Here is a 25,425-nt window from a genome sequence, read left to right as displayed (position 1 = left end):
GGATTTTGACGACATTAGGAGGCCCGATTGGATTATGATTAACATAATTTTCAATTCCTCAGTAGAGTTGGTTATTCGCTTCTTGAGATAATTCATGTCTAAGTAAAGCAGAATAAGCGAAAAAAATTAATGCTAGAAAATAATGGGGAAAGGCTTTTTAGCATGGCACCACAGCAATGAGTTAAAGAGGGTTTGGACTCAATTAGTTTCTCATTTTTTTGGTTTAATTTTTATTTGTTAGCCAAAGTATAAAACATTCAGCTTGATTTTCGCTTGCTCCCTTTAACCCAAAATGTAATTTTTTGCTTTTTTGGTGCTCATGAGCAAATTTATTTTCCGTTAAACTAATAATACAGGGCTGATTCAAAATTGGCGTCATTCCTGTTAAAGGGTAATACACTTATAGAGTACGAGAAAAATAGTGAAAATTTTTTTTTCGATAATTTCTTCAAGATATTAGCATGAAATCAAAATAAAATAAACTTATGAAGCATTATTTTGAAATTGTTCCATAAGAATCTTTTTTCCAATATCCAATAAATATTTTTCCGCTTTGATTTAATGGCAATTTCTTTCATGTTTTGGTAATCGTTATTTGAAGGTTCTGATTTAAAAGTATTTCATATTATATTGCCAAGTTCTTGATTTTTCTGTTTATTTTCAAATGTTTCTAGTGGTAGATCCTACTGCCGTTGTTACTTCTTGTCTTTCGTAATCTGTTTTTTGCTCATGTCTAATTCGTACCAGAGTCTCCAGAAGCTATAAAATCCTTCCAATGCATTGAGTTGTCTTGTGTGCATTGTTGTGAGAAAATTGTTTGAATATATTTAATTCTTAATACTTTTGTATTTGATTGGCTGTATATTTGTTTTGCTCGTTCGCTATGGGCTTTACTTTAACTTAATTGGTCATGTGATTGCTTTAGTTCTCGTACGTATCAGTGTTTATTTTTAAGCTGTATGCTCCACTCGCACTGCGCTATAATTTGTTATTTTCTTTTTTATTATCGGCTTTATTACAGGGTGACCTAATTTAAATCGCCAGTAATTTTGCACTGGATTATTTTTATGGAATTTATAAGAAACTGCTACGTAATTTTTGTCGCAAACAATTTATTTGCAAAATCCATGCATTATGAGTTTTCCCCAATATTTGCATCAAAGTTTACAAGACAGAATATGTCGTTTCAGTGAAAAAAACATTTATTTGATCTTCGCAATTAAATTCTAGACACTTTGTATATTTTACTTTAAACATGCGATAAGATAAACTTGTAAATAAGCGACTTATTATTTTGTTCCATTTATTGATAAAGAATCACTTTCATCCGTTTATTTAACATTCCTGCGGCATGCAGAAAACAGCAGCTAAGGAACTTTGTGTAAGTTCTTCTACAAGTTTGGTCTTTGATTTAGCTTTTTAATATTTTTTTAGATTAACAGTCAACAATGTATTTAAGGTTTTTGAACATTTTGGTCTTCCAATACAAGTCTCTGATCAAGAAGCAACTTTGATATGTGTTGCCTTCTACCGATTAAAAGCTTTCAATGATGATCAAACGCGAACTTGACCCACCTTGAAGGAGGTTTTGCTACGTGTATAGACTATCCCTAAAACATACAGGGTGTACCAAAACTCTCGAATGTTCTCAAATGTGTTTTTTTTTCATTGATACTTGCTGCTTAGTTAATCTATGCGATGTTTACACCTGTATACAGTACAGATTTTATTATAATTTAACTGTTGCGAAATGTATGGAATAACCCAAAATATACAGAGTGTCTTGAATAATTTGGATAACTCCAGTGTTTATGATATGAAATTGAATGATTGAACTTTGAAACAAATCGTATCTGCATCACGCGTGTTTTAAGATCTTACCAGAAGGCACTATTTATGGACAGTTTTTGAAAAAGCACGCTTTAAAGTAACATGACGATAAATATTACAAAAGTGTTAAAAGGAACACGGGTTTGATTAAGCTTAATGAAGAAACGCTGTAAAGGCGTCTATACTTTCACACTAAACTAAGCGAAATTGGAATGGCCGCATAGATCACCAGAGCTAACGCCATTTGTCCTGCAGGTAAACCACTTGGAAACTGTAGCAACTCCAGATTTGAAATTAGGATTCAGTAATGAATTCCGCTGCAGAAACTAATAAAACCAGGCAACGTTTTGCAAATCGCCCGTATGCAATCTCCCCCAATATTTTCTTCGGGTTGCGGTCCGAAACGGCCGACGCCGCCGACGCCGATCCCGACGCTGTTTCAAATGCGCGACGCACAGCAGTCGGCAGCTTATCTCCTCTATATATTTTATTAAACAGAAAGGGAAATCCACCGTTCAGTTGAACCGCGTTCGTCTAAACGTTATCAGCCAGTTATCATGTCGAATTTGTTTCAAATCGATGTGTTTACTTGTCAAGACTGACAAGAAACACGTGAAAACTGACTGGCACGAGTCAATTGACGTGCTAGTGGCTTGTCGAACTCTTGGACTGGTTTCAACTCCGTATTTTAAGCGCTGAAACTCGATCTCCCTGAAGAGTGACCTTTGTGTTGTGTGGCCGTTCAATCGGACGTGGAGTGTCGATCTTTCTTTTCACCCTGTATATTTGGAGACTTCACTGTACAGACGTAACTGGTGTGGACTTTTGTTCAATGTTCGAATACTCATTCGGCGGGAACCGCAACAGTTAATCCAGGTGAGGAGGCGATTTACAAAGTCACACTAGCTTCTGAGGTTTTTGTTAGAAGTCGCTCAGGCGTTTAACCGCATCAGAAACAGCTTCGAATTTTAACCGTAATATATTTTTTAAAATCGCTCACTACATGAGGATAAAAGTCGTAAAGGAAAAGGCTTGTAATAGCTAATGGGGATTATTGTTGTCGATACCGTGTTATCTTATCTCAGCTGCTACTGAAGCGAGGTATTCCTTTACACAAACAGGTATAATGATAGGAGCGGATGATTGATTTGATTTTGTTATTGATAGTGCGACTGTGACAGTTTTGAGAGCCTTTTAAACAGTGCGGCTCAGGTTATCAGGGCTTGAATGACTTTGTCCGCGTTTTCTTGTGTAATTCGAATATTTGAAGGTTTCCTAAATGACTGCACTGTTTCCTTAGACGAATGAAGTCAGCCAACAACACATTTGAATTTGTGCCAAGAAATACAGGAAAACAATTCCAGAATGCGAGCTGATATACTCACATAATCCCCCTATAAAATTTATGTATTTTCCGAATATAACAAAAGGCATAAGGTTCTCATTCAGGCCGTGATTCCCCCATTTCTTTTTCAGTTTACATCGAGGAAAAATATGCCGATGTCACTTTCGATCTAGAGAAAACCCCCCCGGATTGAACCTGTATTGGAAAACATTTTTTCCCTCAAAAGTCCATTAGGCTGGAGAAGTTTACATTGGAGAGTCAATATTTTCGCTCACAGATACATAAATCCTGGGCTTTTTATGTCGAAGATGTTTTTCCTTCTGGTTCGAATGGGGTTTTACAGATTGACATTTTTGTGTGTTATTATTGCTTTAGTCTATTTTCTGTCTGGATTATTGGAGATTATTAAATTTTGGTCCTCTTTGTTGGCTTTTGGCGATTTGCTTGCTTCGGCTCAATTTTGTTAGACTGATTCACACAGTTTGTTCAAAGTCAATGTGTTAAAATTTTGGCTCTCAATTTGAATTGAATTTAAAATATACTTTATTGCCACATAAATTCTGAACAAAATTATATGGGCAAAACGAATAAGCCTAGACACAAAAAAAAATAACAACAGCACAAACAATAAAGGAAAAATTAGCAAAAAGTGTCACAATGCAATGGTTTAAAATTTTTTTAAAGTTTTTTTTATTTCACGAAGTTTTGCATAAGACAAAGCTCTTCCTATGGTATTAGGAATCAACAAGGCCATTATAACTCTTCCAGAGAACAAATCGTCATTTATTTTGGGATTTATTAAAATATTAAGTTTTTTTCGTTTTATGTCATATTCTTCATGGCAAAATGTCAGTTTTCTGTAAATCGGCTGCTATTAGAGCTGTAGACTGAGAGCATATTTTTGCGTAGAAAAAGATTAGAAAAATATACTTGAAAAACAGAAAGCAAACTTTAAAAAATTCGACATTTCGATAAAGGTTGTCTCTATCTACATATCTATATAGAGTATTTTTCAACTTTGTGGCACAGTATATCACTTGAAAAATACTTTTTTGCTGCTTTCAATCTACTTATTTCGAATGTGTGTCTTTCCGAGAACTTTTATTTATTTTCTGTGTTGCAACTGATACTAAACACACCTTGTCTTGAGTTAATTTTCAACTCTTTCCCTCAGAGATTGATTATTTCGAAATCATGTTTAGTGGTTTTTTGTTGAAAAACCTTGAATGGATTTTATGTCTATGTCTATTTTATTATTAGATTAATTCTGCTTTCTTTTAGAATTGTTCTGTTTTATGTCCTTCTTAGTCGAAAATGTCATTTGAACTAATCAGATATTTGCAACTATTGCTCTTTAAACTTCTAGGGCCCGTTAAAATGTAATATTTTTGCTTTTTCCATTTTAAAGGTTGGGATTTTCCAATAAAATCATTATAGCGATGATTTTTGAAAAGGTCGCTACCTGAGAGTCTTATTTTTCTTCTAGTGTTTTTTTAAGTTTTCGCTTGCCTCTTTAAAGCTTAGAAATTCAACTCTATTCAAAAGAGGAAAAAAAGTGATTTTGTAACACCTCGAAAAATGTTTCTTATGATTTGGCAGGTATTTTTAATTGTCTCCCAGACATACATTTTCTTATGGTTCAGTCTCCTCTTTAGATTAAAACTGGGTTAAATAAAGTGCTCTTTCGAGAAGCCCATTGTAACGACTCTGATATTAATTTGCAACCTTTTCTAAGATAAGGAGTTTCAAGCTTTGAAAGCTACTTAATTTTTAATATTTTTGCTTCTACCTTATCAGAACTGGAAATTTCGATATTTTTATTCTTTCGTTCTCAGTGTTGTCGCATTTATTAAATATTTGCCGTTGAAATAAGATTTCTGTTGTGGGCAATATATCAATCGAGGTTTCCATTTCGTATATTATATTTTAACGTCAGTTTTCAATACTTTCTCTTAAAAATTTATGATGGTTCACTTTGCAATTTAATCTTTGTGGCTTTTCAAATTTTAATTATAGCTTCAAGCCCCAAACGCGCGGGTTTTACTCAGTTTTGCATATCTTTACATTTTTTTATATTAAATCGATAATTAACAACGTAACGTTCATAACGTAAAATTCATATATGAAGATGTTTGTAATATTTCTGTTTCGCCATTAAACATTTTTTGGCTGTTCCTACTCTGTCATTTTTATAGTTTCTTTTGTAACGCTTTTGTATGTCTTATTTTCGTATAAATAAAGTGTAAAATCAGAAAAGTGGGTAAATCTGTTACTAGTAGGTACATTTTTCTTTCTTTATTGTAAATTGTTTCCTCAGTTTTCTTTATAACGTTTGTATCATCTTTCCTAATTACCTATAAATAAATTTAAAACTCAATGGTCGTAAATATGCTATTAGTGCATTGCTTCTTTCTTATGATATTATTTCGGCTTTCTAAACAGAAATTAATTTAATGACGAATAAATAAAAATATATAATTCTTAAAAAAGTCTGTAAGGTGATAATGTTGTTGGCACAGTGATAGTTCGACTTTTAATGATTTTTTTTCAACATTTGTGCCGTTTAAGTCAGACTTTTCAGTTCTCAGATGACTAAAACAATTTGATTAAATCAGAAATTTATTAAAAAGTTCTGATATGTTTTGCAAATATGCAAAGTGGCACAAACAAACAACAAAGTGGCAAAGGTTTTGAGTAGCATATTTGTAATCTTATTTGTGTACTTATGTGTAAAAAATGAGGAAAACTTTCACATCAACATGTCCGGAGTAAATATTTAAGATGGAAAAATTATCTTTTGCATATATTTTTCAAGATTTAGGCTGTAGGTTTTTTGGACACCACTGGACAAAATACCAATTTGATAGGCCGTTGTTCTCTGAATGAAAAAGTTTCTTTTAGTCGATAGCTCTAATGTTAGTCGTTTTAAAGAAGAATGTCATTTTATATTGGCGTAAAAATAATCAATTTGTAACTGTTTAAAACTGAAAAGAAACATATTTTTTTGCTCTAACTAAGTTGCAAATAAGACTTTCCGCATCGGATCAGGGATTTACAAGGCAAACATACCTCTTCTAGAGGACGAGGACGTCGAATTTATTAATGAAGAAAATATTTTTTGTCATGTTTTTCATATCATGATAAGTAACTTCGAAATCGACTGCCATTAGAGCGTTAGACTAAGGGCATCTTTTTGCGTAGACAAAATGGCTTTTGAAAATTACTGAAAATAATTTATAAAATATACTCGAAAAACAATAAAAGGAAGTGGAGGTGTTCCCAAGTGGCGATATAAGTAAAATAAGATAAAACGATTGATTTTGAATATGTTAATTATTTGTTGTAAGTCTGTGCAACGTATCAAAAATTTCCACATTCCGATTTGAAAATTGCAAATAAAATGAACATATTGCTCAACAGTTTATTCAGGTTATACGTTATGCTTATTAGTCATGCAACGTTTCGGTTGCCGGGTCAGAATGTCGTTATGCATATTTTCTAAAAATTCTCTTTTCTTTCCGAAACCATATCTTGCCTTTATTAGCATTTTTGGGGACATTTACAATAACGTCCTCAAACTCTTGTGATACTTGAAAGTTATCGTCAACTTCGCAGATTCTGTCATGTTATTTTCAGTGTCTCACTTGTTTCTTGCTCTACTGTTATCAATTGCAGAATTGTCTGCTTATTTGGTTAGATTTTAGCCTGACTAGACAAGAAACAGTGTTTTAGAGAGTTGATATTTAGTTCCATCCAATGTTAACTTGAAAATCCACTAAAACGACAGCCAAAAGAAATATTTACAGCAAATTTGCTAAATTTGCATCATGTGTTGAAGGCGAGAACATCTTTTTAGAGGTATTGGGCTTAAAAACCTTTAAAATTAAAATGTGATTCGCGAATTGTTTTCACGCGAAAGTCTCCTTCGGATTTCTCCAAGATAAATTCGAAATTGTTGGACCCGAGCCCAAACCGATCCATTGAGATGCAAAGCACGCGTTGATGCGTCCCAGGAGATGACAGCCCTAACAAAGGATGTTTGCTGGAGTTTAAGTCCTTCCACCACCACATTTTCGCTTTTCATAATCTCCCTAATGTTTCAGTGCGTTTGAGTAAATCTTTGATTCTCCGCTGGTAAAACTAATATCACTTGAAAGCTTCCATCCATTCGCACACAGATAGTATATCGTCTAATTTTAACTGTTATCTGGGAAATTACAATTGCTCTTTGATAGTGGCTGGGTATTTTTGGATATTATCTGGCCTTAGCAGTTTCATTCATGGTTGCCTATTGGGAATGGAAGGTGAACTAGAATTTTAATCCTTGTGGATGCAGACTGGTGGACTGGCGCAGTCGTAAGGATGAATGGGTTTTAGCTTTGTACTAGGAAAACAGCTCGGTTTTCAGTTGTTGGCAAATTGAGGATTGGTTTTAAATGCTATCACCTGCAGATTCATAAATATTTTCGCGTTACAACATTATCCGACCCGATACAGGCGTTTCGATTGTTTTCAAATAAAATCAGCCAATTTGTGCGATATCGTCGATCTATTCCAAGGCTTTGGGTGCTACTGCATTTTTGCGAAATTGCTATTGTCTGAAAGAGCGTTTTATCAGCCGTTATCTTTTACTATAGAAAACACAGAACAACAATACCCTTACGTAGTTTGACAATAAAAACCATTGATAGATATAAATCATAAAACGAAATCACAGTAGCCGTGTTATTTTGTAATAAAATGTTGTAAATTATATTGGAGAGCATATCAACGAGGCAGAGCTCACTGAACATAATAAAAGTAGTGTGATATTTGCACAGGCAGCTCATATTCGTATATTGGAGATTAGATAACATTTGTCTGTTCGTTTTTATCGAAAAAAACATGTCGATCAGTTGTGTCAACGATCGGACTGACACCCGTACTTAACTGATATTATTTGCTTTTTATTATTTCCACTTGCAGGATATGTTTGAACATCTTCACTCATTCACGCACATTTATTTCCAATACTCAACAGAACAGATAGCAGATGGATGAAAAATCAAAATCAAAGCACCATCATCATCAAGGTGTTAGATCGCCTTGGTTAAGGTGTTCCAGTTTATAATTTTCTTGCGTTTGGTTTTCAACTTTTAATTGGAAATATTCATTTTCTTTATAATTATCATTCTAGAGTTGAGCTTTCATCAATTTATATCGAGGTTTTATCAAAAAGAACCTTGTGTAGTTTGCATATATGTACTTATATTGCAATATCTTATCAAACTAATACATCCAGGATTGTTAATTCTGATTGAAGTTATTCAATCTTCCTTAAACATTTGTGTGTTTATTTTGTGGCGGAAATGGTAAATTGTTGGACTTGGACTCACTTGCAGTTAGGCACTGTTTTCGCTGATTTGAAGACAGCTTTTCTGCAAGGACGATTTTTCATTCAGAGGCTAAATGTGAAACTGTGCAGCAACAGAATTAGTCGTATTCACTTTTAGGTCTAAATGCCTAAATCTATATTTCCCCTGTATGAGAAATATTTCAAGAGAATCAGAAATTTTCGTTTGTTTATGTATAAATAAAATCGCAACTTTCTGACGCAAAAAAGCTTGAAGCTTTCGGACACTGATAAGGAGCAGCAAACTGAAAACAAACAAACAAATTTGTTTCTTTGATTAATTAATAAATAAAGATCGAAAATTAGAAACTCGAATAATGGCGTATTTTTATCCTGCTTTTTGAATATTGCCAGTTTAGCCAGGTTAGTCGTACCATTGCCCTCTAGCAAGGTGAATTGAAATTTACTTACTAAACGCTTCAAACCTTCATATATTGGTGTGCGTTTCATGGCAAAAGCTTTAATATGTTTTCCAAATAAAATGTATATATTGCTTTTCATACTGCAAACCATACATTTTCTTGGCAGTTTTATTGAAAAACCACACAAGAAAATACAAAATTTATTGGAAGTAGGTAACTACTTATGTTTATTGTAAATTGACCAAACACTTCTTTATTAACTCAATAATATGACTTTTCCAAATAGACTGCATTGTAAAATGGAGTATTTCAAAACTTTTCAGTGTCTGGATAAGCTCTGAAACTTGATTCTTGGATTAATTTTTCACAAGCATCAACATCTGTCTTTTTGCAACCGAGTTAATCTCTTGTGAGCCTTTTTCGCAAACTCTCTAAGATTAATTGATCTTACTCGAAAACATCGAAAACACAAATTGCGACTCCAGAGTCAAACGTATATGTTCGGCTCTTTAATCTTATGGAGCATTGTTTGTTTTTCCATTATCTTAGTTCGCTTTTACCACTTTTCCTACTTCAAGTTGAATTACAGAATCAAAATGGCCTGGTGCACCATTCTACAACCGCCTGCGAAATGTTGATCATTAACTTAATGAAGTTTTTTGTTAGGTTCTTATTTAACCCTGCAGAAGAATTTATTTTCGCCCATGTGAGCTCAGTTTTTCTGCTGCTGCCTTTTCTTCCTATTCTTGTTCTTTAAGTGTAGTTTTCAAAATAGTTTCAATCAAGAAATATTATAATGGTGCTAAACGCGCTGGTTTTAAAACTATTAACTATTATAGAGAATATGTCATAAAAGATTCGTCGCTAAATTTTAATTACTTACTTTTTCTTATATAAAATAAATTGGCATTTTCTTGGTGTCGATAAAATCGTAATTTTCCTGTCATATTTATTCACAAAGTTTTCAAATTTGTCGGGGGAACGGAGGCGTACCATATTAGCACTTGGAATGCAAAATTTATATTAAAGGGTGACCATAATAATCGTCCAAGTTGGCATATTTTTAACTGAAAAATCTCATGTTTTTAAATTGTCAGTTCCTTAATACCAGTTAAGTTCAATCTTACTTTATTCCATCGTTGGGACGCCCTGACTGAAGTGAATAAGAAATTTAGGCAAATTTTGGTATTTTGCTTATTCCAGTTTTTCGCTTTTTAAATTGGATTCTCATTTGTTATCCTAAGTAGTTTTTTTTTCATTTTTCGGAAAGTTGTCTCATTTGTTCCCGGCTTTCAGTCATCTTGTTTGCTGTTTTTCCACTTGTGACCTCGTTCTATTCTGCATTGTTTTGCTTTCATCTTTATAAAAATAGTTGATTATTAATTAACCGTTCTCTGTTTCTGTCTAGTAATCTGTCGAATGTTCAAAAAGTCGGAAAAAGCTGAATATCGTGAAAAATTATCTTTAAATCAGGCACAAAGTTGTATATACATTTTTTTTAAAGGAACAGAAATTACCTCTGATCCGGAACAAATGCTGCCTGTATGAACTGACTCAATTTTAATCGCTAAAAAGCAATATTTTGTGTGCTACATTCATGTTTTACCACTTTCATCCATTTTACACCACGTGTTTTTTTGAATCTGGAAAATTCTGTGCATATTTTCGAATAATCGATAGAAATAAATGTATCAAAATACAGTGCGATTCTTCTGCAATAAAGAATTAATGGATATTTGCGTTGAGATAATCCCTTATGGAAATCTTCGTTAAAAACTAAGTTTCGAGTTATTAACTATATTTTTCCATTCTAATTTTTCAATAATTTTTAGTTGCTTTTAAAAGAGCAGTTGTACTGCAGACTCATTAAAAAAAATTAATTGAGTGTTTAAACAACACGTTCAATGCTTTAAAAAATATGGAAAGCCCGTTAATTCCAATTGGATTTCTGTTGAATAATAGAAAATACTGTAAAAATACAAGATCATTATGTCGATTTCATCGTGGTAAAGATTGAAAAAATAATTCTCTATTATTAGGAAGCTTGTTTAGCAATACATTTGCAAATCGCAAATTAAGTGTGCTTGTAATGAAATTAGGCAGGTAGTCGTTTTTTTAGGAAAGATCGATTCAAACATTCCTTATTGTAACTGAAAAAAAAACTAAAACGCGTTTTATGGACAAAACAAATAATAAATAATAACAGACAAAAGAGATGAAAAAAGTTTATTTAGAAAACTGTAAAGCAATGAATATATTTCATTTCATATATATCTTTAATTAATGATTTATTAATTATATTATATATAATATTAATTAATAATATCTCTTATTAAACTGTTGACTTTTATTTCCATAAGCTTCTTACCACAGTTTTATAATTACAAATTTGAAGAGTTTGACTATGCCTATTTTTGCTTGGATTTCGTGATGGATCCGGTTGCAGGTTGATTGTATTAAATAATTGATTTGGATGAAATAGTTAAGAAAATCAAGTCAATCGCGATCCTCATGTCAACTTATCTGCTATAAATTTAAGCACATTAGTTCGTATTTAGATATGTTGTGTTTCATTTTGCGTGGCTAAATTACAGATTCAGCCGTTTGCAAGAAATAATTTTTAAATTGTCTTTTTTTTGTATGGATAAGTTCTCAAATGTCAAAGTATTCAGTTTTATTTTAATAAATTACGCTTATTATTATTATTCTTTTTATAGTTAGTTAATCATATTATGTTTCAAATTCACCGTTTTATGCCTAATTTATCTCAAAAACAGCGTGGTTTATCAGGAGCTTTTTTGCAACTATATTTTCATTGGTTTCCTAGTGGCTCAGGATGGCATATAGATGCAATATTTGTCCGAAAACAAAATAAAAAATTTGGGTTTACATTTGGTTTATGAGGTTTGCTTGGCACTTATTTATATAGAAAATAAAGAAGTGAGAGGGTCGATTTTACATGTACATTGAAGGGCAAGTCTGTTTTATAAGTGGCACAAAAATTGAATTTGAAAATTTTAGAAAATCGGGTCTGATTTCGTGCAGGTCAGAGTTTTACATTTATTTGCTATGAAAAGTCGGAAGCAAAATGTCGATTTTCCATTCGCTTCCAATATGTGGACAAAGTTTAGATTTTGAATCGTTATCAGGCAGTATTTGAAGAATTTTTCAAAACTACGTTGGATTTTTGTGATTTTTTTTAGGAACTAGTCAAGCAAAAGAGTCGTTTTTTCATATATTTTGTAGAACAAAGTTTGTCATATAAGTTGCAAAAGTTTTGAGTTTCAGGCATCATCAGGCAAATGTCAAGAAATTTTAAAATCACGTCTGCTGGTTTCTTGCAGGTCAGAGTTTTGCATTTATTTGCTATGAAAAGTGGAATAGTCGATTTTCCATGGGTTCTACAGGACAAAGCTTCTTCTATATGTGGACAAAGTTTCGAGTTTCAGTCGTCATTATCAATAAACTCTTTTATACCTAATTTATCTAAAAAATAACTTGGTTTTTGAGGAACTTTTTGTACCTATATTTTCATTGGTATTCTAATGGCTCAGGATGGTATCTAGATGCAATATTTATGAGAAAAATGTCCAGTTTTGAAGCAGGTTTTAGGTTTCAGCTCACTTTTATTTCAGTTTTTTCATATTTGTACTTTTACTTTTCTACATACTTAAGAAATGAACATTCAATTTCGTTTTTCGCCTTCTGCCCAATCAACATGAATTTTTAACTTCTCCAGAAGTTGGCCAATGATTCCCTGCTTAGATAGTCAAATCGCATAACATATATAGCTAGAAAAAACGATGTTTTTTTCTACCGCTACAAACTGAATGAGCTATTCATTTATGTTATTTTGGGCAGTTTGTCTGCAACTCTCGGTTTGATGTATAAAACATTAACCATCAACGGAGGCTCTCTCGCCTTCTGCAAGCTTCCAGGAACAATTCTCTTTGGACGATTACTCTGTAATAGGGCGTAAACTCCTAATTATGCGGCAACAAGAAGCCCATAACTTAAGACATAATTACACAAAAAAAACATCGTTTCTTTGCCGGTTGCTTCTGTTTCTCGTTTACCGCAGCTGTGTTGGGTGCGAATATCATTTATTAAGGACGTGAGTGATTGTATGGGGGTAGTAGATGGATATATCCATTTGTCACGCAAAGCATCCACGAAATTTACTGATTTGCTGTGGCATCTTGCGAAATTTGCTTTGTGAAAAGCGAATTAAATTTAATAAGCGAGATTGTTATTAAATTCTCAAACCAATCGGAAACGCCTTTCAGCTTGAGTTTTGAATGGAACGGCGGCGGGCCGCTATAGAAAAGCAGCAAAATAAATGCCGATATGATTTTTATTCGCAAAAAGCCACTCAACCGAAAATCGGCGATAAGGCATAAAAGCTGGCACAGGAAATGAATATCCGAAAAATGACTCGGACAAAAAAAGCGGGAATTTGGTGAAAAGCTGGCAAAATTTGAAGCCGCTTTCCAATAGAGAACCGTTCCCTTTGTCGGGTCCAACTGGGGGCTAATTGAAAGATTCGCAAACGCGTATAAGGATTTGTTGGATATAAAACATGTTTGAGGCAGAGTATGCTCGAAGGAGGCATTTAAAATTTCGTCCCTCAAATTCCTTTTTGCCAGCGTGAGGATCCCCGTGAGAAAATTCGCACTGAGGAGGAACATTCAAGTGGTTTGTCGCGAGTACAAAAGGGCACTGGCGTCACTTTTGTGCAAGAAAGGGGCGCCCGGTCGGCTCCTATTCAAAGAATGCCTCGTGACGGGAATGCAGAGGGATTTTCGGGTTTTTAGACGCTCCAGGAATATTAAAATGATCCTGCATAAGTGAGTTTTGTTATTATTTCGTTTCTGCACCGAGAACCGCGAATGCCCAATTCAGGAAGGAAAGACCCCCAGGCACCGACAGCTTTCACATGGAAATTTCTCCCGGTTAATATGGATGGGTGATGTGAAATTAGGCAAGTTTGGGAAGTGATGCGGATATTGCCAGTTTAGATGCATCTACTCCATACGGGACAAACAGGAAGTTTGCTGGTGTTAGAATTCAAAGTCCCAACTGATGATTGTGGATGATCATAAAACAGACAGTCGGACGTATTAATTAATATTCAATAAGCAACAGTCCCAAACAAAATGTTATCAATCTAACTTCCCTTGAATTAGAAGCGACCGAAGTATCTACATACTATCAAATGTTCACTTTTCAAAGGTTGAGTTAACGGAAAATGGAAAGAAGGAAAAGTGGATAGAAATTATGAATGATTAAGGTGACGATGGAAAATAAATTAGATCAAATATCAAGGAGTGACTCTCTGACTCTGTACAAGGTGCTTCAGTTGTTTTCAGGCAAGTTTGCTTTTATATTCTATTCTTCTTCATTCAATCTCATTGGAAAATTTGGAAATGTAAGTGATTCCACTCCATAAAATTGTAAAATTTAAATGTTCCCGGTACTACCAATATTTCATGTAAAGGCTCTAAAGCTCAAATATAAAAACTTTATTTATATCTCCGCTAAGCTGAGCTTAAATATAATTAATCAGTTTTTTCACGCTCCTTACAGTTAGTTAGTTCTCTTTAAAATTGTTTCCAAAGTAAATTTCCGCTTGATATCCGGAAGTAAAAAGGCCTGTGCGGGCATTCAAAAGCGTTGTTTTTTATAGGGTTGTGGACGGGATTATCGTGTCACTTTAAATTGATACTAAAAAATTAATAATCCAAATTTTGTAACGCCCAAATGGCTATGAATAAAACGTCTGACGTAGCGCAATATTTTATCCGTTTGAGTTTATCCGGGAAAATGTGGTGCAAAGGAAAAAAGAAGGGTTTTCTCATCAGCTTGATGGATGGCTATCTTGTGTGTGCCCTTTAATGATAGACTGTTATTTATGGTGCCTTATGACATTTTGCCACAGATGTGTCGGAGAACAAAGCGGCCCCTTTTTGCTAATGAGTTAGGTTTTTTGTTAATTTTTCATACACTAAATCAGTCCTTACCATAAGGTGTTGTTGTGTGTTTTTATTGCCATACTTTTATTAACGAGATGTACTTATTTTTCACATCAAAACCAATTTAATTGCGTAAAGATCGTAATTAGTTCGGCTCGAATTGGACAGCTTCTGTCGGGAATTGCAAAATAATCAATTCGGGTTTAAAAACATGAATGTCTAAAAACTTCTTAATGACGTAGGTGTACACCTGAACAGAATTACAAATCACCAACGCTCCAAGAAAACTTGTTTCCTCCACCAACGACAAATGGAGTTACTTCTACCACGAATAACTGTTTCAAGCCAAGGTATTAACAGACAGTACTAAAAGGTGTCGTTGGTAGACAAGATGAACAAAATTGTAGAAAGATGGTGCCGGCTGGCGTTGTTTGAATGGGCCAATCGGGTATTTTTTAAAATATTCTTCAATTTTTTGTCCTTGCCAACTAGTAGTATTTTATTGACTTTTAAAACGTAATATTAAGCAGACCAGCAACTAGGTTTCACTTTCAAGCAAGAAAGGAACATTTTCACTTACAGGCAAAAATTCGAGTTAACATTTGGTTTACCAAATTGCTTTCTGGTTATTTATTGAGGAAATAGAGAAGTGAGAGAGTCGCTTTTACATGTATATTGAAGGGCAAAGTCTGTTTTATAAGTGACAAAAGTATCGGCTTCCAGTCATCATGAGGATCAAGAATTTTTGAAAAAATCGTTTGATTTAGTACTGGTTTCTTCCAGGTCAGATTTTTGCATTTATTTGGCATGAAAAGTGAAATACTCGATTTTTCATGTGTTTTATAGGACAAAGTCTCCTTTTCAGTCGCCATCAAGCTATTTTTGATAAATTTTTTAAAATTGCGTCGGATTTTTGTGATTGCTTTTGTAGGCCGGAGTTTATCATTTATTTGTTTCGGAACTACTCAAGCAAAAGAGTCGCTTTTTCATTGTTGAAGACAATTTTCATCGTTGTTTCATTTTGTAGTACAAAGTCTGTCATCAGTCTGTCAGTTTCGATTTTCAGCATCATCAGGTAATATTCGAAAAACTTTAGAAAATTGCATCTGATTTGCGTATTGGTTTTTGCAGGCCGGAGTTTAGCATTTATTTGCTTTTATTAATTTTAATGTACTTTGTACTGCAATGTTGATTTTATAAGTGGACACAGTTTTGATTTTCACTCGTCATCTGGCAATTTTTGACAAATTTTATAAACTTTCGCTGGTTTCCGTGGTGGCATTTGCAGGTCGAAGTATAACTTTGATTTTCTTTGTAATTTCTAAAGTGAGAAAGGCAGTTGTTGATGGATTCTGCAGGGCAAGTCCCTTCTACCTATGTTTAGAAAAAATTTGAAGTTTCAGCCATCATCAGGAAATTTTTGGCAATTTTTGAAAATTGCGATTGGTTGTTTTTGCAGGCCGGAGTTATATAGGAATATATTTAGGAACCTTCGAGCGAGATAATTGATTTGCTATGTACTCTGTAGGGCAAAATCTGTTTTATGAAGTGACAAAAGTTTCGATTTTTATCATGAGAACATTTTCGAAAATTTTTCGAAAGTTTTTGGTAGGTCGGAGTTCTTCTGTAATTTTCCCAAGAAAATTTATTCGAAAGAATCAATTCATCCGAAAGAATAGGTTTTTCATGTCTTTTGTAGGAAAAAGTATGTCATAAGTCAGTTGCAGAAGTTGCGATTTTCAGTCATCATCAGGAAAATGTCTAGATATTTTGAACATTTTCTGATTCGTCTGATTTTCGTGCTGGTTTATTGTAGCTCAGAGTTTTGCATTTATTTGCTTTGAAAAATGCGAAGTCTAATAGTCAATTCTGGATGCATCCATCATCAGGCAATTTTTGAAAAATTTTACAAAATTGAATTTGCGTTTCGCACTGGTTTTTGTAGGCCGGAGTTTAGCATTTATTTGCGCTGTCACTTATGAAGATAAAAATTAAGTTTTTAATGTACTTTGTAGAACAACGTTGATTCCATATGTGGACACAGTTTTGATTCTCAATCATCATCTGGCAATTTTTGACAATTTTTCAAAACTTTGGTTGGCTTTCGTGGTGTTTTTTGCAGGTCGAAGTATAACATTAATTATCTTTGTAATTCCTAAAGTGCTAACGTCTGTTGTTGATTGATTCTGTAGGGCAAGGTGCCTTCTACTTACATAGAAAGTTTGAATTTTCACTCATTATCAGGAAATTTTTGATAATTTTTCAAACTTGCGTTTGGTTGTTTTTACAGGTCCAAGTTGATCATTTATTTATTTATGATTTCGCGAGTAACGACACGAGAGAAGCGCTTTGGTATGCACTCTGTAGGGCAAAGTCTGTTTTATAAGTGACCAAAGTTTCGATTTTTATAATCAGAACATTTTAAGAATATTTCAAATTCGTACCTGGTTTGTGTGTTGTTTTTGGTGGGGCGGAGTTTTTCTGTAACTTGCTCAGTGCAAAAGTCAAAATTGGTGGTCAAGTCAAGAAGATTTTCAGTCATCATTAGGCAATTTTTGACAGTTTTTCAAAATTGCGTTTGGTTTGCAAGATTGCTGTGCTTTTTACGCATTTTTTTTAAATCCAATTAGGGGACCAGAGTTTCGTTTGTATGAGTTTTGTAGCGCAACGTCCGATTTACAAATGGAAAACATTTCGAATTTCATTGATCATGAAGCAATTTCCAAGAATTTTTCAAAATTGCCTTTGATTCTTGTGCTTGGTTTTTGCAGGACGTATTTTATCATTATTTTTTTTTCTGTAATTTGCGAAAGAAGAGGATCTCGATGTTTGATGCATTGTATAGGAAAAAATCCGTTCCATAACTGGACGGAGTTTCGATTTTCAATCATAATTAGGTAATTTTTATTGCATGGCATTAATAACAGGCCGCAGTTTGTCATTTATTTATAGCGGAATACACTAAGTGACCTGATTTGCTTGTGCTATTTTTGTAGGGTAAAGTCTGCGTTGTAAGTGGCAAAAGTTTCGACTACCAATAATAATCAGGCAATTTTTAAATAATTTTCGAACTTGCCTGTGGGCTTCGCGAATTTTTAAGAAGGCCGTTTGACTTATGTTTTCGTAGGAGCTTACAAAGGTGGACACTCGCCTGTGTATCGCATTTGTAAAGCAAATTCTGCTCTAGGTATAATTGGAAACCGTTTAGATTTTATTTATTTAAATTTACATTTTTTTTTGCATTTTGCACTTATTTATGTGGGTCGGAGTTGAATAGTTATTTCTTCAGAAACCAGTTAAATTTGAGAATGACTTTTGTATGGATTTTGTTGGGTGTGGTCTGTTTTACAAATTAAAAATGCATCGAATTTAAGACTCCGTCAGGCTATATTCTGGATTTTTTTAGAACCTGCGAGAAGGTTTTGTGGTTGTTTATGCAGGTCTAAGTTTGTCATTTATTTTTTCAAAAGCCAGTGGTGTGTGGAAAGTTATAAGTAGAAAATGCTTCGATTTTGAATTATTCTTTGCCAATATTTAAGCATTTTTAGAGGGTGGTTTACATTGTTGATGTTGCCCTTTCAGTTATAAGTTTGCAATTTATTTTCTGGATAAAATAAGAAATTAATAAATTATTACGAAAAAACAAGCTCTACAGGCACCGCTGCCCAGTGGGAAGTAAAGCAGAAAGGAGAGTGGAAAGAAGAACTTTTTTAACGATGGTACTTTGTGCGATTTCTCCAATTCTTCAATCTAGACTTTCTTCACATTTAAGATTCAACTCATATGGAAACAACAGTTTCAAGTATGAAAGAAATGTGAATGCTTGAAACTTTCCAAAATATGCAAACCTGTTTGCTTGGAAATTGCATATTCCTTGTCAGTTCCTGTTGACTTGAGTAAAACATTAAGTTTGGATGAGTTCTGGAGTTCCCATTCCGGCATTTTCTACGGAAACACTTTGTATAAACGAAAATACTGGCTTGGCCTTGGGTTGCATAAAGGAAAGTTTGATTAGTCGCTAGAAAGCAAACACAAACACTGGCAAAAGTCATCAGATTTCCATTCCATAAATCCTCCAATGTCCTTATGGTGTTGTTTTTTGCATGCTAATCAATTCCCATCAACATAATTTGAGACTACTTCGAAAACACTGAATCTGTGCTCATCGAACGCAACCTTCCAGACTGGGCTCGTTGAGTGTTTAGTTTGCTCTTGTCTTTCGTGTTTCTTGTAAAATGTTTTCGCCATAAGATGCTTGTTAACGCGGTGGGCCCGTCTGAGTAAATATTTGTCTATCTGTGGCAATTTGTGATGGTATGAATGCTTTAATTGCTTTTCTGTTTTTGTTGGCAATAATGTCGCGCTAAGAAACCTATCAGGATAGTATTAAAAGAATGTTATACGCAGCTAGATGAAGGTTTTATTCGCTCTCATTTAGTGGCTTTATTGAAACGAATGGTTTTTTTTTCTCTCGGAAGAATCTTTGGTTAATAGCTTCAACCCCCGTTTAACGGCAACAGAGAAACCTACTCTGGAAACATTTGCGAAGCGAAATTATTCCTAAGAGCCCTAAAACAACGGACTGTCTGTCCGTTGGGGCCCTTTGATACAGTGGCAAACCCCCTTTTGACTGAACGCCCTCAGTCACGCAAGTCTGCGTCATTTCCCAGTCCGCTTTGTATTCGTTTTTGCTTACTTTCTTATGGGCTCATTAAGGCCGATTTTTTACCATCTTTCCTACTACATTCTCGCGTAACCATCGAGATTTCGAAATCCAGGAGCGAAGAGAATTCCCGTCGATCGGCGTTTGTTCTCACAATGAGGCCGATGTCTGTTTTCATTAACCTCCATAAATCCGTCCGCGGATGCCGCAGGCCTGCGTTTTGTCGTTTTACCGAAAACAAATCCCCAAGTGCCATGTAGAAAACCTAATGGAAACCCGCCAGTATACTCGCGTCAAATAAATACTCTCGATTGTTTGTTTTCCTTTCGATCCCCGGCTTTTACTTAGCGCACTTTTTGTTATTTTTTTCGTACATTTTAGTCAGCTTCTTCGGTGCCAGTCGACGCCACTGGATCATCATTTCCTATGCATTGCAGGATCTTTATTTAACTTCTGTAGTAACAACGCTTTTTATAAAAACTTACTTGTTCAACAAGATAGACAGAGTTGGAAAATTCACTAATAACCTTAGCCTGGGTTTTGCATGCAAACTCCATATCTAAACTCAAACTCCATATCCAAACTCAAACTTCTGGTCCTTGTCTTTTCTGGATTGAAGATTCTGGAAAAGAAGAACGGTGAATTTTAACGAACGTCAAACTGGAAAGAAGAAAGAAGGGAACAACTTTTGTTAATGAAAATTAATAATTAAATGTTTTATCCACCACACAACGTTTGCTCGGTAGCCCTTTTTCTAAATGAAAACTTTGAATCTGGACTGAACGCGCTGGTTATGGTTGTATGGCCTCCTAATCGCCCTGACTTAACACTTGATTCTTTCTTTGGAGTTATTTAAAGAATATGGTGTTGTAAGTCCAGCTACAAATGTTGATGATTTACACCTTAGAATAGATCAATATTAATATGACGCGTAATCAATTTATTCAAAACGTTTTAGATAAAATTGGAATTGATTATACGAAATGTATAGAGCTAAATGGATGTCAAATGAATAATCACTTATTTAAATCTCATTGCTTTAATTATTTTTTAAATACATAGTAGCAAAAAATATTGTTATTTTCTCTATTATTTGTTTGTCGTATTGCTATTTACTTACATACTTACTTATTTACTAAACTTATGAGGAATCACGCTGTACAAGTTCCTATCAAAAAAAAGTCTGAAAATAGCTTTATTAAATAAGCTTTTGAGGTTATTTCCGGTGCAAATGCGGAACCACTTCAAGCTCCATGAAATTTTGTCTTTGAAACTCATTTTGTTGTTTAAGCAAGGAACCGATCAGCTTTCACCTATTAATGCTCATATTTTTAACACCTTGAAAGATAAAGACACCAAACTGTTTTCAGAAACTTTGCAAGTTTAACTGAAGAACAGCGAAAATTTTTTACCGAAATTTTTGTTTAACATCGATATAATGAACCATTGTCTGTTGGATCTGAAGATCTGAAAAACATTTTTTCAATCATCAGTTTAAATACGCTTTACTAATCACTTTTTATCAATCCAATTTAAAAAAAATACAGATTTTATCTAAAGTAGAAACTGCTGATGAAAAAAACGCCCATCGCTATGGGGCTCATTTTGTGCTTAATTTATTCCAAAAAGTTGAATCTGGAATCCGAATTTGTCTGGTCTTGCAAAATATTTCTTTGAGCGTCGCTTTCTGGCCTTTATTCTCCAAATAGGCTTAAGAAGTGAAAGTCCTGCCATCATTTTATGTCCGATTTAAACTATTTAAGTGCCTCCAATTATTCCTTGTTTAATGTAAAAATTGCTATTTTCAAAGCAGAAAAAGAATCAGAGCGACACTTTTCCGGAGAACAGAAATTTTCGGCTTTTTGGGACGATTTTAGCTGAAAACGAGCAAAATGTCGATAAAGTTTTTGGACACTAAAATGTATTAATTTTTTTTACTTTAAACTTACTGTTGAAATTTTGAAACCCTTTTTTGGTTTTTTTCCAGCAGTTCAACCAAAGTATCTTTTTTTTAGTTTATGTCATCAGGAACAAGTTTTCTTGTGTCTTTATGATACAGTGCTAAAAATACAAACTTTAATGTATACTTTAATGGTCCTTAGTTTTTCAGTGATTTAATCGTTTAAAAGAAGCGTTTTATAGAAGCCTATATTTTGGTCTTTGGAATTCTGTTTTTAATAGACACGCGTTATGTTTGTTTGACACCTTGTATATGTGTTCGAATGCATTGCACAATTTTTGGGACATGCCAGCTATAGAAATTCGAAAATTGTGTTTTGTTTCGAGTCAGTTTATAAAGAAAAACTCGTACCAAAAGCCCCATTTTATTAGTGTTTTAATTGCACAACTTTTCCCCCTTTTAACCAACTCTGTACCCTTTTTCCGATTCCGGTTTCCGATTTGTATTGGATACAATGTATTTAACATGTTTGGGAAAGTATTTGTGTTTATAGTAATCTTGTTTTGGAGGGTTTCACCCAATAAAACTGACGGAAATTTATTTTTCAGTAACAACGTCTTACCTGATTGCGGGTGGTTTTTAGTGATTTATATTTAATAATTAATTCTGAAGAAAAACGGATATTTATTTTGTATTTTGTAGAATGCGAGCACTTGAAGCAAACTTCGCGTTTCTTGGTTTAATCGCAAAAGAAAAAAACATCTAAACTAGGGAGTGAGGTTGTTATTGATATAAAAATAATATTAATAATTAATATTTAACGTACTTCGTTCGAAGAGACGCTCTACACCTCTTCTATACGGCCAATTTGGTGCTATTTTGATTGCTGCTAAAAGTTTCGAAATTAGCCCTCAGCAGCTTTTAATGTGCCTCCTTTAGAGCCTTAAGGTGTCAATATCAGGGCTTGAAATTTAAATCTTATTTATAGGTTCGTTTCTTCGAGCTGTTTTTCAGGAGGAATTTTCTGGTAGTACTTTGTAGCCAGTTTTATGTCTATCTTTTAAATATTTTTGCGGTTTAATCAATTAAAAATGCGGTAAAATCATACATTTCCCACAATGTCTATGGTTTTATTTGGATGTCTTAATATAGAATGGTTTACCTACGCTCCTCGCATAAATCTTCACATTCAAATCCTCGCAGTTTTACACAGGATGGCACTAATCGTACATGCACGAATGGATACCCTCCACTGTCCAATAAAGCGTTATTATTAATGGTTATATTATTCGCTTTTCCATGCAACAGTGGTAAACTGCATACGACCAATTTAAAAACATTTATGCCAAGTGTGTTGCTCATTTTCAGCTGAAACAAACTCAACTGATTACATTACAAAATACGAGCTCATTTGAATTCGGCTGCTTTCGCTCGGCACATGCATCACATATCCCTAGAAGGATTAGCCCTTAAATAGTTCTCTTTTTGAGTATTCCAGTTGCAATGCAACTACGTTTTTTACAAGAAAAAAAGATGAATTTGTTTTGGCATTTGGCATGTTTACATGGATTTTTTCTTTGCCTGGCTAACATTTAAATTCTTCGTTAGTCTCAGTTTAGAAGGAGTTTGTTTCCTTGTTGCTCTTTAATTTTCTTCAATGTTCTCTCTGGCTTTTTGTATGTTTTGTTGTGTATTTCTTTCTGCTCGAGTTCTTTATGTATGTTTCATGAAATTCTGATCTGCACATTACTTTGCCGTTTGTTTTTTGTCGTCGATACTGTTGCACACATGTGTTAGGACGCTTAATTTCTGCTATTAGAAAACATCAGTTTCTTCCGTAGGGATTTTAGATCTTTAGTTCGTTGGGAATCTTTTGTCTTTTTTGCTAATACCAGTGTTGATAGTTCGGAAATTTTTCAAAGGAAGGCAATGCTTGCTTTCCTTTTGAGTATTTGCTGTGTTATGGCTTATAAGCAAATCCTGTTAAATCCCACAACTGGTTCCAGTTCAGCGACTGTTCTAATAAAAGCCGCTTTATTACTGTTTCAAATGTTTAATAGTCATAATTAAACGTCAAACATGACTAAATTTAATAAAGCACAAATTACACACACACTGCCGTATCGTTCCTATTAGTAAATGCCGGCAGGTAATAACAGGTTATTAGCTTGTACCAACACGACCTAATTCGGGTAATTATGAAAACAGCTACTTTTTAAACACCCTGAAAAAATATTGACTATTCCAAACCCTATAATTTACCGCGATCTTTGATATCTGCCGACTAGCGGCCACCTCAATGGTAAAGCTTAAACAAAGAGTCGGGTGTTAGATTCTGGGTCTTTGGCAAACAAGTTGCACGTTCCATGATCGTTCTTACCGTTGTTTTCGGTTGGGCAACTGTTTAATCACTTGGGCACAATGTAATAAATCGACTGTTTTTTATTCTTTTGCCGCCAATGTGGATTTTCCATTTTTTTCTCCGCTGGGGAAATGGAGAGGAAGTCGTGGATGTTTCCTTCCGCCATGCCCAATCCATCACCCCAAAGCGTAATGGTTTAGGGACGAATTGGGAATTTTTGAGAGTCGAATAAAGGCTAAATCAACAGCATTTCCCTGCCGAAGTTGCAATGGCGATGGAAATCTTTTAAGCGAGCGGGGATTCTCCGAGAAAATTGAACTGTGGAGAAAGCCCTGGATGGTTTTTATTAAATTTAACTCGAATTTTTCTTAAGCTTCCATCATTCGACTGAATCCTAATTTTTTGCTTCGATTTATTCGCCTTTAGTCGACATTTTGATGTGACTATCACAGATTTGTTTATCAATAGCTTCATAGCAAGCAGAGTTTCTAAACTTTTCCGGAACGATGTCGAATCGAAAACTTGTGAACATTCCGAGCCCGATTCCCATCTGCACGAACTGGCCGACCTTTTTATCTTGGCAATATTTGTGTGCTTTCTGACAAGTTTATTTTAGTAGAAAGCAACATCAAATAATTCAGCAGTTAGCACCAAACACTATTAAGCAGATCAAAGGCTTGTCTAGCATTTCATAAAGTGATATCGATAAACTTATCATCGCAACGGTTCCTCTTTTTCCCATTTCATTGGCGCAATGTTAGTTGGTTTTTGTTGGTTTTCGTCTGTTGTGCACCACTGGCGTACGCCTAACCTTTCAATTGAGTTGATAGAATTGTCGACCTTTAATAACATCATAATATAATCGGTTTATGGCAGTTGACCTAAGGGCGTGTTATTTCACGCACGTGTCAATGAAACACTTGAGCTAATTAGAAAATTGCATAGGAGCGCAAAATCTGAGCTCATAAAATGCATAAAACGCCATAAATTTCGTTTATGTTTGCGTGATCAACGTCCGTTTCGCTCGCTTTTATCCCAGATACGACACATTCATAAATTTGCAATTAAAAATCACAACTGCCTTTCGTTTCCATTTTTTCAAAGGGAGAACATTCATTATGGGGGATTAAAAGGCACAGAGACACGACTTTGAAGTGGCACTTTTACCAATCGAAAATCGATATTTATGGAACTTTCATAGAAGCTTTCTTCAACTGGTTACAAACCTAGAAACAAGCAATCAAATTTAGAAGTGGTTAGTTTTTTGCTGCGTGGACTTAATTTGAAAATTAATTTTTGCCAAAGTTTTATAACTGTAAATGGGATTACTAATTAAGATTGGGTTCAATAATAGCCATTTTCTTAAACCCACAAATGATGTAAAAAGTGCGTTCTGACGCCAGTTTAGAGGCCAACGAACAGTACGACAGCATAAGAACAGTGAACAAAATTAATGGGCATTGAAGGCAACGATCGAGAGTTACTAGTTATTCAATACGTTAAAGCTTCTTCAGTTTACTGAAGTAAAAACTGCAATCAGCTGAAGAGCGAATATGTTCGGAAGCAACTCTGAGGAAAACAAATACCTTCAACTCCGGT

General features: G+C 34.2%; 2 long non-coding RNA genes across 3 annotated transcripts in view; both read left to right on the top strand.

Annotated features, from left to right (window-relative positions):
* Positions 1 to 1,316: 1,316 nt before the first annotated feature.
* LOC125505653 lies at positions 1,317 to 1,817 on the top strand. Its single transcript, XR_007282319.1, has 2 exons — positions 1,317 to 1,381; positions 1,435 to 1,817. It is a non-coding gene; the product is annotated as an uncharacterized LOC125505653 (long non-coding RNA).
* Positions 1,818 to 2,313: 496 nt separating this feature from the next.
* The window catches only part of LOC109539928, a 59,868-nt gene continuing 36,756 nt past the window's right edge, over positions 2,314 to 25,425 (top strand). The window contains exon 1 of one of the 2 annotated variants that reach the window (XR_007282294.1): positions 2,314 to 2,706. This is a non-coding gene — a long non-coding RNA (uncharacterized LOC109539928). The remainder of the gene's footprint in view (positions 2,707 to 25,425) is intronic. The other variant, XR_007282293.1, reaches the window with a different exon arrangement.

Source organism: Dendroctonus ponderosae, unplaced genomic scaffold, assembly GCF_020466585.1.
Source record: "Dendroctonus ponderosae isolate FM_Combo_2020 unplaced genomic scaffold, Dpon_F_20191213v2 Dpon_F_20191213_9, whole genome shotgun sequence".
Lineage (NCBI taxonomy): Eukaryota > Metazoa > Arthropoda > Insecta > Coleoptera > Curculionidae > Dendroctonus > Dendroctonus ponderosae.
Note: the sequence above shows the minus strand (reverse complement) of the source record. Positions and strands in the feature narration are given on the sequence as shown.